The sequence below is a fragment of the Bubalus bubalis genome, chromosome 8, assembly GCF_019923935.1.
Source record: "Bubalus bubalis isolate 160015118507 breed Murrah chromosome 8, NDDB_SH_1, whole genome shotgun sequence".
Lineage (NCBI taxonomy): Eukaryota > Metazoa > Chordata > Mammalia > Artiodactyla > Bovidae > Bubalus > Bubalus bubalis.
In genome coordinates, this window is record NC_059164.1 from 40,113,029 (window position 1) to 40,130,580 (window position 17,552).

At 36.4% G+C, this 17,552-nt stretch overlaps 1 long non-coding RNA gene across 1 annotated transcript in view; it reads right to left on the reverse strand.

Moving 5' to 3' along the window:
* Positions 1-917: 917 nt before the first annotated feature.
* LOC123334691 overlaps positions 918-17,552 on the reverse strand; it is a 36,765-nt gene continuing 20,130 nt past the window's right edge. Inside the window, exon 2 of the long non-coding RNA XR_006552742.2 lies at positions 918-6,755. This is a non-coding gene — a long non-coding RNA (uncharacterized LOC123334691). The remainder of the gene's footprint in view (positions 6,756-17,552) is intronic.

Genomic DNA, 17,552 nt, shown 5'->3' on the forward strand with positions numbered 1-17,552 from the left:
CTTCAGCGGTGTCCAATTCTTTGCAACGCTATGGACCATAACCCGCCAGGCTCCCTTGGAGAGTCCAAGGGATTCTCCAGGCATTAATAGGTTGCCCCACCTTCCTGCATAGGGTCTTCTGGATTCAGAGATCGAACCCACATATCTCATATCTCCTGCATTGTCGGGCGGGTTCTTTACCACTAGTGCCACCTAGAAAGCCCACTCAAGTCAGTACTGGGGATAAAATGGCCATGTTTCCTCTCTGTGAGGATTGGAAGCAATTAAACAAGAAGTTAGAATTCAATGTAAAATCTTTTTGTTTGAAATACAGTTAACTTACAATATTAGTTTCAGGTGTATAACATAGTGATTCAATATTTCTGTAGACAGTACTCCATATAAAGTTAGTATAAAATGTTGACTATACTCCCTGTGCTGTACATTACATGCTTATATTTTATTTATTTTATACCCATAATTTGTAACTCTTCATCCTTTACACTTATCTTGTCCCTCCCCTGTCTCCCTCCCCACTGATAACTAGTTTATTCTCTGTATCTGTGAGTTGTTTTATTTTTTTGTTTGCTTTATATTTTAGATTGCACAAATAAATTTAAAAAATTCAGTATTTGTCTTTCTCTGTCTGACTTACTTCACTGAACATAATATCCTCCAGGTCCATTCACATTGTTGCAAATGGTAAAATTTCATTCCTTTTATGGCTAATATTAATTAAAAATAGAACAACCATATGATTCATAAAATATCTTTTTCAATTTCCTCTCTTTCAATTTATGTCTTTAGCTAAGTCTCTTGTGAGCAACATTTAGATCTGTCTTGTTTTCTTATCGAATCACCTACCCTATGTCTTTTGTTTGGGACATTTAGTTCTTTGACATTTAAAGTGATTATTGATCATTATGTACTCACTGACATTTTGTTACTTGTTTTGTGGGTATTTTTGTAGTCTTTTTTTTTTTTTTTTTTTTGTCTCTTGTTATGGTCAGATGATTTTCTTTAGTTTTATATTTGGGTTCCTTGCTTTCCAATTTTTGTGTATCTCTTGTAGATTTTGGATTTGTGGTACCATGAAGTTCATATTTGTTTACCTATAATTATATCTATGTGTTTTAAACTGATAAGTCATTTAAGTTCAAACGCATTCTAAAAGATTTACATTTTTAACTCACCCTTCCCCTGTGTTTTTTTGTGTTTGATGCCATACTTTACATCTTCATGTCTGTCCCTTAACTGTTAATTGTAGTTACAGTTGACTTTACAATTTTTAACATTTATCCTCCATGCTAGCTTATTTAAGTGATTGATCCACTGCCTTTACTATATATTTTCTCTATACATAACCATATGTCTTCTCACCTCCTACTAGACTTCATTTGATTCTTTCTTTACAGTCTTATTTATAGAAGAGTGCTTCTGCTAGTTCAGGTTATTCTCAGTGAGAGTTTCTCAGTATTTAGTTGTAGTTTTGATGTGTTCAAAGGAGAATGTGAGCTCAGAGTCTTCCTAGTCTACCGTCTTGACTCTGCCTCGTCTCAAAAGAATCACATTTTTAAGCTCGTTATTTTTTCAGCACTATTGCATGTACTAGAAAAAGCTATACGTCAGAGAAGGAAGCAGGCAAAACCTTTGCCTTACCTTTCTATGGAAGAGAAGAAGAGGAAGAGAGAGAGATGGAGAGAGATTGATGGAGATAAAGAGAAGTAAAATATAAATGAATACATATTCATAAATAATTCATGTGCTACCACAAAATGATAAATGCATGAAAAGAATAAATTAGGACAAAGAGAACAGAGAACCTAGATCTGAACAACAAGCTTGGCTCTTTTTGAAGTCCTTTCTGAGGTGATACATTGGAACAAAGAAGTAAATGGAAAAGAGATAAGCCATAGAAAGATCTGAGAGACCATTCTAGTCAGAGGATACCACAACTGCTTGACCACAAGATGCAAAGGGTTTGACAGTAAGATAAACACCAGAGCCAGTATCATGGGAATGGAGCAAAAGACGGCGAGAGAGATGAATAGAAGATGAGGTGCGAAGAAACCAGGCCAGATTAGGAAGGTATTACAGGTCATGGAAGGAGTTTTGATTTCTTTCTATGTGTGTTGGGAAACCATTTCAAAATAGTGTAATGTAGGTCAAAAGAGTGAAAACAATGGAACCAGTTAGAAGACTGGGGCAGGAGGCTAGAGGTAGAGAAGTAACAGAGGGTAGTATAGGTATTGATGTCAAGAAAAGACTGGATAAATATACATTAGTAGCAAAGCATATTTGCCAGTGAATTGACTGGATGTTGAATATGGAGGAACAGGAAAAATCATGGTGAATCCTGGATGTTTGCTTTTGAAGGAATATCAAACTCAGCTGTGGATAATAAGTAAACGTTTCTGAAGAAAGTAATATTCTGCCAGTTTTATTAGGTCAAATTATGCATATATTCCCCAAATACACAACTAAGTATTCCCCAAATACATTAACTAAAAAGATCATTGTTGAACCTAATCTTCAATAAGAATTAAGATAAAAGGCTTATAAGTTCTTTCCTTTTTATTAATAATTGCTAACCTTGGGGGAAAGGTGATCATTTTTGAAGACTGACAAATGTTTCTATGAGATCTTTTAAATTTCATGTGCCATCATGAACATAGTGGGCATACAAAGAGAAAGCAGTATGTGTAGATTATGTTTTACTGAAACAGATTAAGCCAGCATAGTTCAGTAGAAAGGAAGGTAGAGATTTGTAGGGAAAATAAAATCAATATAAGGATAAAATAGTCAAGTTGAAAAGAACTTAGAAGTCATCTTATTCATCCACATTATTTTCCAGATGGGAAATTAAGTATCAGAAATATTAGGTAACTCAAAATAATTTTGCAAAAATTCCTGTCTTTCTTGTTTCCATGAAAGTATGTGTCATTTAGCGTTCTTCTAGCTCCCTCTTGATTTCTTCATATGTGTGATTTTAAATTGAACAAGCTGTCTATTCTTATAGCATGATAAACTAAGCTCATATTGTTTGCTTCCTTCCCTCCAAAACTCCACTCAAATAATAGTAAACACATAATAAATGTATAAACCTGATAAAATTACTGGGAGGGAGGAGGGAGGAGGGTTCAGGATGGGGAACACATGTATACCTGTGGCGGATTCATTTTGATATTTGGCAAAACTAATACAATTATGTAAAGTTTAAAAAATAAAATTAAATTAAAAAAAAATTACTGGGAGGAGAAACTTCAGAGTACAGGAGATCCCAACACATTTCTGGAAAAGGCCAAAGGGATTAAAAAAAAAATTACTGAAAGGTGAAGTAAAAACGAGGACGTCATGGCCTAAAATACACACAGAAATGGCTGTAGAGGAGTGTCCAGGTGATCTTCATCTCATCAATAGAAAATAGTTCAAATTAATGATTCAAAAAAGAGTGATGTAACTATAGTATTTAGAAACTGGGAGGTATTAAGAAGATATATTACATGGCAAATACTATTCTAAACTATTGTAATGTATTACAATCTATAAAGTTGATACTTTCATCTCTATTTTACAGAGTTACAAAAGGTTAATAAGCCAAAGGTCATTAAGCTAATAAGCAGTGAAGCCAGGATTTAAACCCAGACTCCACACTTTAGCCACCTCATTATGCTAAGTGCACATACATTTGTGGAAGAACTACAAGAACTAAAACTAGAAATAGTCAAAAGAAATGGGACAGAGATTGTACTTTTTCTTTTTGGAGGTTCTGTATTTTTAAAATTTTGCAAATATTACTAATAAGTAAACAAACAAAATTGTTTAAAAAAAATAAGCAAAACCAGTTGTGCTAAAAGCATGAAATGATATTGAGTAATGTGAATATATTCAGATTGGCCTAACACAGAGTACATACAGAGCTTTCTTTGTTTTTCAGTTTCCATGCTAGGATCCTAAGATTAACAACAACTTTGTATGTTAAGAGACTCACATTTTCAAACTTCAAACAGTTCTACGACCATACTGTAATATTTAAAAGTGTACAAGGAAGGAAAATCCTAAGCCTAAAGAACCATACCTTTAAAATCACAGACTTGATATAATCCAAATCCTCTGTAAAGATTTATTTCTTTTCCTGTATGAACTTAGATTCTAAGAATGAAATTGAGAAAGAAGTCCATTACATAAATAACCAGCACCAGAAACTGATGATCTTACTGTTCGAAGGCCACAGAGTTCTAGAAAAAGAGACTATAGTTATATAATAATAAAAATTAGTTAATCGAGATTTATATTATTTTCTTAGGCCCTAAGCTATCATCTTAACATGTATCTCATGAGTATGAGTGAAGCAAGAAAATATTATCAAAATAGAACTTTGAAAGTGATGGTTTAAGACAAAGAGAAACAATTAACTCTTAAGTTTTCAACCTAATAGAACAAGAATCAGCTAAGGCGTTTGCTGGAAGTTCAGATGACTAGACTAATGCTTGGAAATTCTGTTTACTTGGGTAAATGGACAGCAGAGCTACTAAAAAAAAAAGTGTCCACAGTCAGATTTTAAAAGCCCTGAGCTACATAATATAATACCTATGTTTAGGACAGATTATTTCCATCTTAAATAATCTTGTGATTCAGCCGGAAACAATGTATCCTAAATATAAAAAAAAATGGATTACCCAGACAAAAAAAGCTAAGGATAATCAGGGCCATGAATTCTCTTATTTTTGTTGTTCCCATCACTTCTAAGAGAAATAAAGCACCAAGAGGACAAATGTATAAGCATTAAAGAGTGTCTTTGGAATATTTCCTCAAACAGAACAAAAATGTGTAGTTAACGTGGTCTTTTTCTATCATACATGATAGGCCTATTTTGTAAAAACTATACGGATGACAATGGAATACCATAGACTCAACAAAGGGACTCCATTTACAGCTGTAATGTAGATGTGTTATTTTCACTCAAACACGTCAACACAACATAAAACACAGAGTAGGAATCTACTGATCCCTCAAACATATTTTTGCCATCCCTACAAATAAATATAATTTTAAAAATAAGTCTGCCTTTACATGACAATGGCAATCAAAAAGCATTCACATTCATGGTCCAAGGCTTTGTTAACTGCTTGCTCTCTGTCATAATATAGTATACAGGATGCTTCATACTCTGCACAGTGTCACTCTGGTTCTATGTAGAGAGAATTTGAAATACAAATTGGAACCAATAAGTATAAAGCACAAGTACTCTGGATGGCCTCACCAGACACTTTGAAACTAGAGGGTGGAAGATAAACCTCCCAACATTTATAGGCCAGATCATCAGAGAGGGTCTTAAGAGCCAGTGATTTTTAGGATATCCCAGTTAAGGTAAAGAGCAGGTTATTATATCTTGTATATGCTGCCACTAAGAAAGGAGTGCAACAGTTTGGTTAGTCTATTTCAATTTTGGAAGCAGCATATGTGACACTTGAGAATACTGCTGCAACAAATTTATCAGGACCTGACTCAGAAGACTGGCAGCATTGAGTCTAGGACTTGAGAGAACTCTGGAGAATGTCCAGGCTAACAGCTGAGAAATCTGCTAAGAGGATGCAGACTAAAGACTTACACAGAGGCAAAACTATGATTTCAAGCCAATAAAAAGAGTAGAGGCAAAAAATAATTCCAATTTCATAATTTATATAATAATACATTGTGTTCTCTATATTAGATTGGTGCCAAAGCAGTTGTAGTTTTGCATTGTTGAACTTCACCATTTGATACTGACATACATTCTTAAATAAATGTGGTTATGTTATACATCAATTTAAGGCACCTTTCTTGCCTTTTTTTTTTTGCTAATGACTTATTACATGCTATTTATTTTATATTTCTCATTCAAGTTAAAAATGGATCATAAGCCAGTGGAGACAACTCAGAACATCAACAACACATTTGGCCCAGGAACTGCTAATGAATGTACAGTGCAGTGATGATTCAAGAAGTTTTGCAAAGGAGACAAAAGCCTTGAAGATGAGGAGTGCAGTGGTTGGTCATTGAAAGTTGACAACCAATTAGAGCAATCATCAAAACTCACCCTCTTAAAACTACATGAGAAGTTGCCGAACAACTCAACACCAACCATTCTACAGTCATTCAGCATTTGGAACAAATTGGAAAGATGCAAACCTCAATGAGAGGGTGCTTCATGAGCTCATCAAAATTAAAAAAAAAAAAATCATTGCTCTGAAGTGACATATTCTCTTATTCTACTCAAAAACAGCAAATCACTTCTTGATTGGATTGTGACATGCAACAAAAAGTGGATTTTATGCAACCACCAGCAATGGCCAGCTCAATGGTTGGACTGAGAAGAAGCTCCAAAGAACTTGTCCAAACTAAACTTGCACCAAAAAGAAGTCATGGTCCCTGTCTAGGTGGTCTGCTGCCCATTTGATCCACTACAGTTTTCTGAATCCTAGCAAAACCACTACATTTGAGAAGTATGCTCAGCAAATTGATAGATGCACCAAAAACTGCAATGCCTACAGCCAGCATTGGTCAACAGAAAGGCCCCAATTCTTCTGCAGGACAATGCCTGACTGCACATCGCACAACCAGTGCTTCAAAAGTGGAATGATTGAGTTTTGCCATATTCACCTTACCTCTTGTCAACCGACTATCACCAGTTCAAGCATCTCAACAACTTTTTGCAGTGAAAATGCTTGCACAGCAGCGGGAGGTAGAAAATGCTTTCCAAGAGTGTGTTGAATCCTGATGCTCAGATTTTTACACTACAGAAATAAACAACAAACTTATTTCTTATTGGAAAAAATGTGTTGATTTTAATAGTTCCTATTTTGATTAATAAAAGATGTGTTTGAGCCTAGTTATAATGATTTAAAATTCAACGTCCAAAACTGCAATTATGTTTGCACCAACCTAATAATTTTCTGTTTTGTGCTTGTATAGATGTATGTAATGAATACCACTAGGAATCAGATTTCTGTTTTACTGAGCAAGAGAGCAAGTAATAATATAGTTTACTGTGAACACACAGTTAAGTCATTTCATTGGCGCACTTGATCATTTTTGTATATTATATTAAAAACAAGATAATGATCCCACTGGGATAGCATTTTCTTTATTCTGTGCATGTGTATGTGACTGCATACAAAAGTGAAGAGATTATTAAGCATTTTATTAGCAAATTATACTTTGGTTCATGAAAAAGAGTCTGTAAAAACATACAATCCACAGATTGGGAGATAATATTTGCAAATGATATGACCGACAAGGGATCAGTCTCCAAAATTTACAAACAGTTCTTGAAGCTTAATATCATCACAACAAACACCACAGTCAAAAAACGGGCAGGAAACCCAAATAGACATTTCTCCAAAGAAGACATACAGATGGCCAAGAGGCACACGAAAAGATGTAGAACATTGCTAATTATGAGAGAACTGTAAATCAAAACTACAATGAAATATCATTTCATACCAGTCAAAAAGTCTATCATTGAAAAATCCATCCACAAATGATAAATCCTGGAGAGGGTGTGGAGAGTAGGAAACCCTCCTACACCCATGTTGGGAATATAAATTGGTACAACCACCATGGAGAGCAGCATGGAAGTTCCTTAAAAACCTGAAAATAGAGCTGCCGTATGACTCTGTAGTCCACTCCTGGGCATACATCTGGGAAAAACATGCTCTGAAAGTATACGTGCACCCCAAAGGATACATGACCTCCCTTTTATGTGGGATCTAAGAAGAAATAATACGAACAAACTTATTTGCAAATCATAACAAGACTCACAGACTTAGAGAATGAACTTGTTGTTGCCAAGGGGAAGGATGGGGGAAGGGATAGTTAGGGAGGTTGGAATGGATAAACACACTGCTATTTTTTAAATGGATAACTAGTAAGGACCTACTGTATAACACATGGAACTCTGCTCAGTGTTATGTGGCAGCCTGGATGAGAGGGGAATCTGGGGGAAATGGATACATGTATATGTGTAGCTGAGTCCCTTTGCTGTTCACCTACAACTATCACAGCATTGTTAATTGGCTATACCTCAATACAAAATTAAAAGTTTTAAAAAAGTTTAACATATGTTAACTACGGCTATCATTACTATTATTGTTTTTATCTTATATATACATATAAATACGTGTTTTATATACTATCATTTGCATACATATGACATATCAGTGTATATATACCTCCATTATCTCTTTACATATAGTTGTAATAAACACGGAAATCTTTTTATATTACAACCATTATGTAACACAGATAACAGTCTGAATGCTACCTCCAAGTCCACCAAGTGCCACATTCAAAGGAATATACTCAAGTAATTCAAATAAATAAAGCTATATCTTCAACTGCATCTCCCAAAACATCAAGGTAGATCCAATCCATAATTCCCAGCACTGAGGTGCCATTCCTTAATAACTCATTGCCCTTCCTGTTTTTGTGCTTTAACTCTTCTTCCTTACACCAAAATTCTCCCTGAATTCCAGATTACATAGACCCTTCTTCAATTATTTATCTTATATTATACACATCCGGAGAAGGCAATGGCACCCCACTCCAGTACTCTTGCCTGGAAAATCCCATGGACGGAGGAGCCTGGTGGGCTGCAGTCCATGGGGTCGCTAAGAGTCGGGCACGACTGAGCGACTTCACTTTCACTTTTCACTTTCATGCATTGGAGAAGGAAATGGCAACCCACTCCAGTGTTCTTGCCTGGAGAATCTCAGGGACGGCAGAGCCTGGTGGGCTGCCGTCTATGGGGTTGCACAGAGTCGGACATGACTGAAGCGACTTAGCAGCAGCAGCATACACATCAGTTATTAGGGAAGTAATTTGAAACAAGCCAAAGCCCCATAAGGACTATATAGATGCTTAACAGTGCATTCTGAAGAGACACATATGCTCTTAAGGTTCCCAAGTTGTCTTGAAACCAAACATGGTCATGAGATAACCAAAGAAGATGCTCCATATAAAACTCATGACTGATTCTAGAAACATTTTTTTCATTGAAGTTTTTCCAAATATTATCATATTTATCCATTTATTGGTAACAGTATATACTTGATAATAATTATATCAACAATTCTAATATTAGCATCTTTAGCTCAAAATGCTGCCACTAAAATGTGATACACCATCATAAATTTATATGAAGAGTTTACCAGAATTCAACTAAGAATCTGAATTAAGTGACAATATATGTTATGAACAGAAGAGGACACAGCAACCTACTCCAGGATTCTTGCCTGGAAAATCCCGTGGACAGAGGAGCTTGGCGGGCTACAGTCTATGGGGTCACACTGAGTCAGATACGACTGAAGCAACTTAGCATGCATGCATGCATGCATGTATTACGAAAATCAAATCTTCACATTACTTCTGTATTACCAAGATACTCTCTGGGCTTCCCTGGTGGCTCAGTAGTAAAGAATCCACTCACCAATGTGTGAGATGTGAGTTAGTCCCTGCTTTGCGAAGGTCCCCTGGAGAAGGAAATGGCAACCCACTCCAGTATTCTTTCCTGGAAAATCCCATAGACTGAGGAGCCTGGCAGGCTACAGTCCATGGGACTGAAAAAAACTTGGAGTCAACTTAACGACTAAATAACAATAGCTAATATACAGCAAAGGTGAGATTTACTCCTAAATCATATCTGACTTCTAAGTTCATTCCTGCTACACAAAATGTTTTCACAGAAGAAGGGAATATTAATATTATGAAATAATATTATGAATATAAGAAGTCACAATAATATTATGAAAATAAGAAGTCAACTTATATAACATGGTGAATGAGAATAACATATAAAGAAATCTATCTAACAGCACACATATGCTAGTAAGGTTATGCTCAAAAAGCTAGGCTTCAGCCGTATATGAACTGAGAACTTCCAGATGTACAAGCTGGATTTAGAAAAGGCAGAGGAACCAGAGATTAAATTGCTAACATTCATTGGATCATAGAAAATATAGAAAACATCTGCTTCACTGACTACACTAAAGCCTATGATTGTGTGGATCACAACAAACAATGGAAAATTCTTAAAGAAATGGGAATACCAGACCACCTTACCTGTGGTGGATCTGATAAACCTGTAAGTGGGTCAAGAAGCAACAGTTAGAACCAGACACGGAAAACATGACTGTTTCAAAACTTGGAAAGGAGTATGACAAGGCTTTATATTGTCACCCTGCTTATTTTACTTATATGCAGAGCTCATAATGCAAAACATCAGGATGGATGAATCACAAGCTGGAATCAAGACTGCTGAGAGAAATATCAACAACTTCAGATTTGCAGATGATACCACTCTAATGGCAGAAAGTGAAGAGGAACATGAAGAGGAAATAAAGAGCCTCTTGATGACAGTCAAAGAAGAGAGTGAAAAAGTTGGGTTAAAAATAAGCATTAAAAAAAGAAAGAAAGAAAACTAAGATCATGGCATCCAGTCTCATAACTTTATGGCAAATAGAACAGGAAAAAGTGGAAGCACTGATAGATTTTCTTTTCTTGGGCTCCAAGATCACTGCAGACAGTGACTGAGACCATGAAGTTAAAAGAAGTCTTCCTTCCTTTGAAGGAGAGCCATGACAAGCCTAGACAGTGTACTAAAAAGCAGAGACTTCACTTTGCTGACAAAGGTCTATATAGTCAAAGCTATGGTTTTCCAATAGTCATGTATAAATGTGAGAGTTGGACCATAAAGAGGGCTGAGTGCCAAAGAATTGATGCTTCTGAACTGTGGTGCTGGAGAAAACTTTTGAGAGTCCCTGGAGAGCAATGAGATCAAACAAGTCAGTCCTAAAGGAAATCAACCCTGAATATTCATTGGAAGGACTGATGATGAAGCTGAAGCTTCAGTACTTTGGCTACTTGATGCAAAGAACTGACTCATTGGAAAAGAAACTGATGCTGGGAAAGACTAAATTCAGAAGAAGAAGGGAAGCAGAGAATAAGATGCTTAGATAGTATCACTGATTCAATGGACATGAATTTGAGCAAACTCTGGGAGACAATGAAGGACAGGGGAACCTGGCATGCTGCAAGCCATCGGGTCCCAAAGCGTTGGACAGGACTTAGCCACTGAGCAAAAACCACAACAGCATACACAAAAATAAACTCAAAGTGGATTAAAGACCTAAAGGTAAGACTGGACACTATACAACTCAGAGGAAAACATAGGAAAAACATTCTTTGACATAAACCAAAGCAAGATTTTTTCTCACCCACCTCCTAGAATAATGAAAATAAAAACAAAATAAACAGAATTTAATATTACAAGCTTTTGCACTGCAAAGGGAAACAGAAGGAAGACAAAAGGACAACCCTCTGAATGGCAGAAAAATATTTGCAAATGAAGCAATGGGAAAAGGATGAATCTCCCAAATATATGAACAGCTTTTGGAGCTCACAAAGCTTAATAACCTGGATAACCATGATGGTGTGGTCACTTAGCTAGAGATAGACATCCTGGAGTGTGAATTCAACTGGGCTTTTGGAAGCATTACTACAAACAAAGCTAGGGGAAGTGACGGAATTCCATCTGAGCTATTTAAAATCCTAAAAGATGATGCTGCTAAAGTGCTGTACTCAGTATGTCAGCAAGTTTGGAAAACTCAGCAGTGGCCACAGTACTGGAAAAGATTAGTTGTCATTTCAATCCCAAAGAAGGAAATGTGAAAGAATGTTCAAACTACCACACAATCATGCTCATTTCACATGTTAGGAGAATGTTAGTCACTCAGTGTGAGTCAGCTCTTTGTGACCCCATGGACTACGGCCCATGCAGCTCCTCTATCTGTGTAACTCTCCAGGGAAGAATACTGGAGCAGGTATCCATTCCCTTCTCCAGGGGATCTTCCCAACCCAGGGATCAAACCCAGGTCTCTGGCACTGAATGCAGGTTCTTTACCATCTGATCCACCAGGGAAGCCACATGCTTGTAAGGTTATGCTCAAAATCCTTCAAGTTAGGCTACAGCAGTATGTGAACCCACAGATTCCAGATGCACAAGCTGGGTTTAGATAAGGCAAAGGAACCAGAGATCAAATTCCCAGCATCTGTGGGATCATGGAGAAAGCAAGGGAATTTCAGAAAAATATCTATTTGTGCTTCACTGACTATGCTAAAGCCTTTGACTGTGTGGATCACAATTGGAAAAATACTTAAAGAGATGGGAGTACCAGACCACCTTACCTGTCTCCTGAGAAACCTGTATGTGGGTCAAGAAACAACATTTAGAACCAGACATGGAACTATGAACTGGTTCAAAATTGAAAAAGGGGTATGAGAAAGCTATATATTGCCACTTTGCTTATTTAACTTATATGCAGAGTACATCTTTGAAATGTTGGGCTTGATGAATTCAAGTTGGAATCAAGACTTCCAGGAGAAATAACAACCTCAGATATGCAAATGATACCACTGAAATGGCAGAAAGTGAAGAGGAACTAAAGAACCTCTGGATGATGGATGATAATGGACCAATCTCTGGATGGTCAAAGAGAGTGAAAAAGCTGTCTTGAAACTCAACATGCTAAAACTAAGATCATGGTATCTGGTCCCATCACTTCATGGGAAATAGGTAAAAAGTGGAAGCACTGACAGATTTTATTTTCTTGGGCTCCAAAATCACTGCAGAGGGTGACCACAGCCATGAAATTAAATGACACTTGCTCCTTGGAAGGAAAGCTATTAAAAAAAACCCTAGACAGCATATTAAAAAAGCAGAGACACTTTGCTGACAAAAGTCTATTTGGTCAAAGCTATGGTTTTACCAGTAGTCATGTACAGATGTGAGAGTTGGACCATAAAAAGGCTGCACACCAAGGAATTGATGCTTTTGAACTGTGGTGCTGGAGAAGACTCTTTAGAGTCCCTTTGACTGCAAAGAAATCAAATCAGTCAATCCTAAAGGAAATTAACCCTGAATATTCATTGGAAGGACTGATGTTGAAGCTGAAACTCCAATACTTTGGCCACTTGATGTAAAGCACTGACTTATTGAGACCCTGATGCTGGGAAAGGTTGAAGACAGAAGGAGAAGGAGGTAGCAGAGGATTTGATAGTTAGATAGCATCACCGACTCAATGGACATGAATTTTAGCAAACTCCAAGAGACAGTAAGGACAGGGAAATCTGGTGTGTTGCAGTCCATGAGATCCGAAAGAGCTGAACAGGACTTAGCAACTGAACAACAACACGGAGCTCAATATCAAAAAAACAAATAACCCACACCAAAAATTGGTGGAAGACTTCAACAGACATCTCTCCAAAGCAGACATGCAGGTGCCCAACAGGCACATGAAAAAATGCTCAACATCACTAATTATTAGAGAAATGCAAGTCAAAACTACAATGAGGTATCACCTCACACTGGTCAGAATGGCCATCGTCAAAAAATCTACAGACAACAAATGCTGGTGATAGTGTAGAGATAGGGAACCCCTCTTGCACTGTTGGTAGGAATACAAATTGATACAGCCACTGTGGAGAACAATATGAAGTTTCCTTACAAAATGAAATACAGAACTACCATGACCCGCCAATCCCTCTAGTGTGTGTGTGTGTGTGTGTGTGTGTGTGTGTGTGTGTATTAGTCTCTCAGTTGTGTCCAACTCTTTGTGATCCCGTATACAGTAGCCTGCCAAGCTCCTCTGTCCTTGGAATCCTCCAGGCAAGAATACTGGAGTGGGTTGCCATGCCCTTCTCCAGGAGATCTTCCTGACCCAGGGATTGAATCCGGGTCTCCTTATTGCAGGTGAATTCTTTACCACCTAAGCTACTGGTGAAACAATTATACTTAAAAAAAAAAAAAGTATAGACATTTATACACTGAAGGTACTTATTACTTTAGCACAGTAGGAAAAAAAGAAGGAGGCAATGTAAGAGAAATAAAAATCAGTATGTTTGTATTTGGTAGGACAAGATTATGGTTTTTACATGGGAAAAATTCTAGAGTAATCATAATTCAGACAAGTTTATTCTCTCATTTTTGCAGTGGCAGGGATCCAGGCTACTTCTATCTCATTATTGTTTGGTTTGTTCCGGTCTCATGATGCAAACCATAAATCCTTCAGCATTCCAGCTGAAGCTTCAGCCATGGCCCCTCCTTCCATCTATCAGGGTGAAGGGGTGGAAGAGGAGCACGAGTTTATTCCTTAATGACATTTCTTGGAAATGGAACTTAGCATTTCACCTACTTCTTACTGGTCAGAATTTTGTCACATTTCAGTACCCATTTGCAAGAGAAGCTGGAAACTATTGTTTATTCTGGTTACAACCAGAATTGTTTACAACCAGGTAACCAGATAAAACTGGAAGAAAACTGTAGAAGAGAACAGGCATGGCAGCCCGAGTTTCTGCTTCAGCATCCAAACCAAACTCATTATCATTCGCCATGGTTAGTTTTTCCTCTTGTCATTTTTAATAGCATAATCCCTTTCTCCTTCACTAAAACTCAAATTCTCCTCGTAAATGCATTTTAGGGAGGCAGTGTAGAAAAATGAGAGCCTGTAGAATCAAACTACAGGTCTGGACTTCCAAGATAGTCTTCTACTTACAAATTCTTTTTATCCATTAAAGTGTTCTAATTTCTTTCTGCCTCAACTTCTTCTTTTTAAGAATAGGAAAACCAATGGCATTTGACTTTGAAAGTCACATGAAAAATAACTTAAGTAAACTATTTAGCATTGTGTTTGACACAGAGTAAGTTTTCACTGAATACTAGCTTATTATTATTATCCCCTTTTCATTTTCCCTCCTCCTTCCCTTCATGATCCACACAAAGTCAGTTGCCATATCTTTGAAAGTTAACTAAAATTGTATTGGCAGATGTGCTGCTTGTTGTTTGCTCTTTATTCCATTAGCACTCATGTAGCTCTCATACCTAGTCCGCTAAACTGACCTCCATGATTTCATTCTATCTTCCCTGAAATCCATTCAACCCAGCATACTAGGAATTCTTTCTAAACAGCACCTCTGAAGAGGGGAGAAAAAAAAAAACAAAACACCTATTATCTATAGAAAAACTTCAGAACATCTTATATGAGATAATACAGATGAGAACACACAACATAATGCATTACATACAAAAAAAGTGTCCTTCTAGCCCCATCATCCCTTTACATAGATGTGTTCTTGAGCTTGATGTTCATATGATCCAGACATGTTATATGACAATCTTGGTTTCTCTTTTGTCTCCTATCCTCTTATGCCTTGTCCTAAGCCATCTCTGAATGCCTTCACTCCAGTGCCTTCCTTTATTGTTTCTTTTAAATGAAATGTCTATCTTGCCTTTCCAACATCAAAATCTAATTTTTAAAAACAAATATGGCAAAATGTTAATAACAGATGAATCTACAGAATTGGGCATTTAGGTTTTATTATGCTATTCTTTCTCAATTCCATGTTTTTGAAATTTTGATAATAAATATTGAAAATTTGTTAAAGAAATCTAGCTTGTTCCTCAAGGGTAAAACAATTCCTCAAGATGGAAATATTATTTCTTTTTATTTTCTTATTTATATGGCAGATGGGATGTGACTCTCATGCTGTCTCTTAATTTTCAGCTTATATCACAGCAGCTGGTCTATGTATTGTGATTTCTGCTCCAGATTGTAAGCTCCATGTGGGCCTAGTGCACACCTTACTCATCTGTACATACGACATAAACAACTCAAAAAAGAACATTCAGATGATAAACTCTAATATCTTAGTTGATAATTCTATAAAAAATACCATAAACTGAGTGGTTAAAACAACAGTTATTTCTCATGGTTCTGGAGGCTGGAAGTCAAGATCAGCATGGTTGGGCTCTTGGTGAAGACTCCCTTCCTGTTTATAGAAGCTCCCTTCTTACAGAGTAACAAGCTCTGGTTCCTCTACCTTCTTATAAGTGTATTAATCCCATCTTGGGGCTCTGCCCAGATGACCTCTTCTAAACCTAATTACCCCATTGCTAAATACCATCACAGTGGAAATTAATGCTTCAACATATTGAATTTGGGGAGGACACATTCCATCCATAGCACCTAATATCTGGCATACTTTAATTGACTTAAGAGAGATACCCATCTAGTACATGTATCTGGTGAGTAGAATTGCCTTCCTAAAAATTAGTGAAGAAAAATAAAATAAATAGACAACAACAAAAGCAAACAGAAAGCATTGTATTTTCAACATGATAAACTAGTGAAAAATTTGGAAAAGAAAATTAAAATTCCCCATAAATTATTGACAATGTTTCAGATGTTTGAAAGAATTCTGATTATTAGGATCATTCCCTACCAGATCATTTTTTATGTCCAAGAGGTATCTATTAAGACTTGAACCTGAGTTTCACCCGAGTAAAACCAATATTTATCTATCCTCACACTCCATATTCACACATATCACACATTTAAACTTGTGTATGTCATAAGATGCTGAGTCATAAGAAAAGAATTAAAGGTCATAACATATGATAAACTGAGCAAAATAGGAAATGTTTATTATAGATGTGGAAATTGGCTAAATAGAAGAGACACTGATTCATCAAAAAAATGAGTGAATTACTAAGTGTATAAGAATATATTTAGTCTCATAAATAAATGTTATCATTGAGAGATGAACATTTGAAAGTTGTTAGAAAATTCCAGTTTCTCAGTATGCATGTAAAGCATTCCTAAGTTAGTTCTCAAATATCTTAATTCACACTAAATGTTTGGTCATTGTCAATAGATAATTTAACTCTGTCAGTTATTCTCAAGTTAGATATGCTGCGTAAGCTACTTTCATTTACGATTTATGGCACAGAGATAGTAAAAGCAAGAAAAACAGAATCCTTACTTTATTATGGAGCAGTGTGAATTTCTGGAAGTGTTATAAATTATAAATATAAGCTCTATTTCCTGATAAATTACTTAGCATCATTAAAGCATAAACCCATAAGTAACCATTTTAGAGTACAATCTCAAGAAACGTCTTTATAAGTAGCCTCAATTTCCACAGAAACTCTGCAGGAGACATTAAAATTGATTTATTCTTGCTGGAAAAACTTATTATTAGGAAGAGTTACTTCTGGGTCATTAGGATGAAGGCTATCACAGAGACAGGAAGAGTAGCGGAAGCTCTGCCTATATTCCTGACTGAAAGGCAGGAAGTCAAAGGGTGACTTTTCCTCTTGATTTTTATCCCAGTAATAACATGTTTATAAGTCACTAATTAAAGAGGCACAACAGTCTTCTGACCTACATAAGCAGGTGTATGTATAATAGCAAAGGTGAAAATGAAATCTCGAGGTAGTTTTTCTCCCAATTTCTTCCTGATTTATGCATTTTTGCCTAAAACATCTATTTCTTTCCATCTGGTTTTACTTTTACAGAGCTCATGTAATACATCAAGAAGTGAAATGAAATTCTTTTATGTCAGCCACAGTGGGGGAAGGAGTGGTATGAATGGATAAAAAAGCATCAACATATATACACTATCATGTATAAAACAGATGGCTGGTGAGAAGTCACTATATAATACAGGGAGCCAAGCCTGTCACTCTGTGATGACCT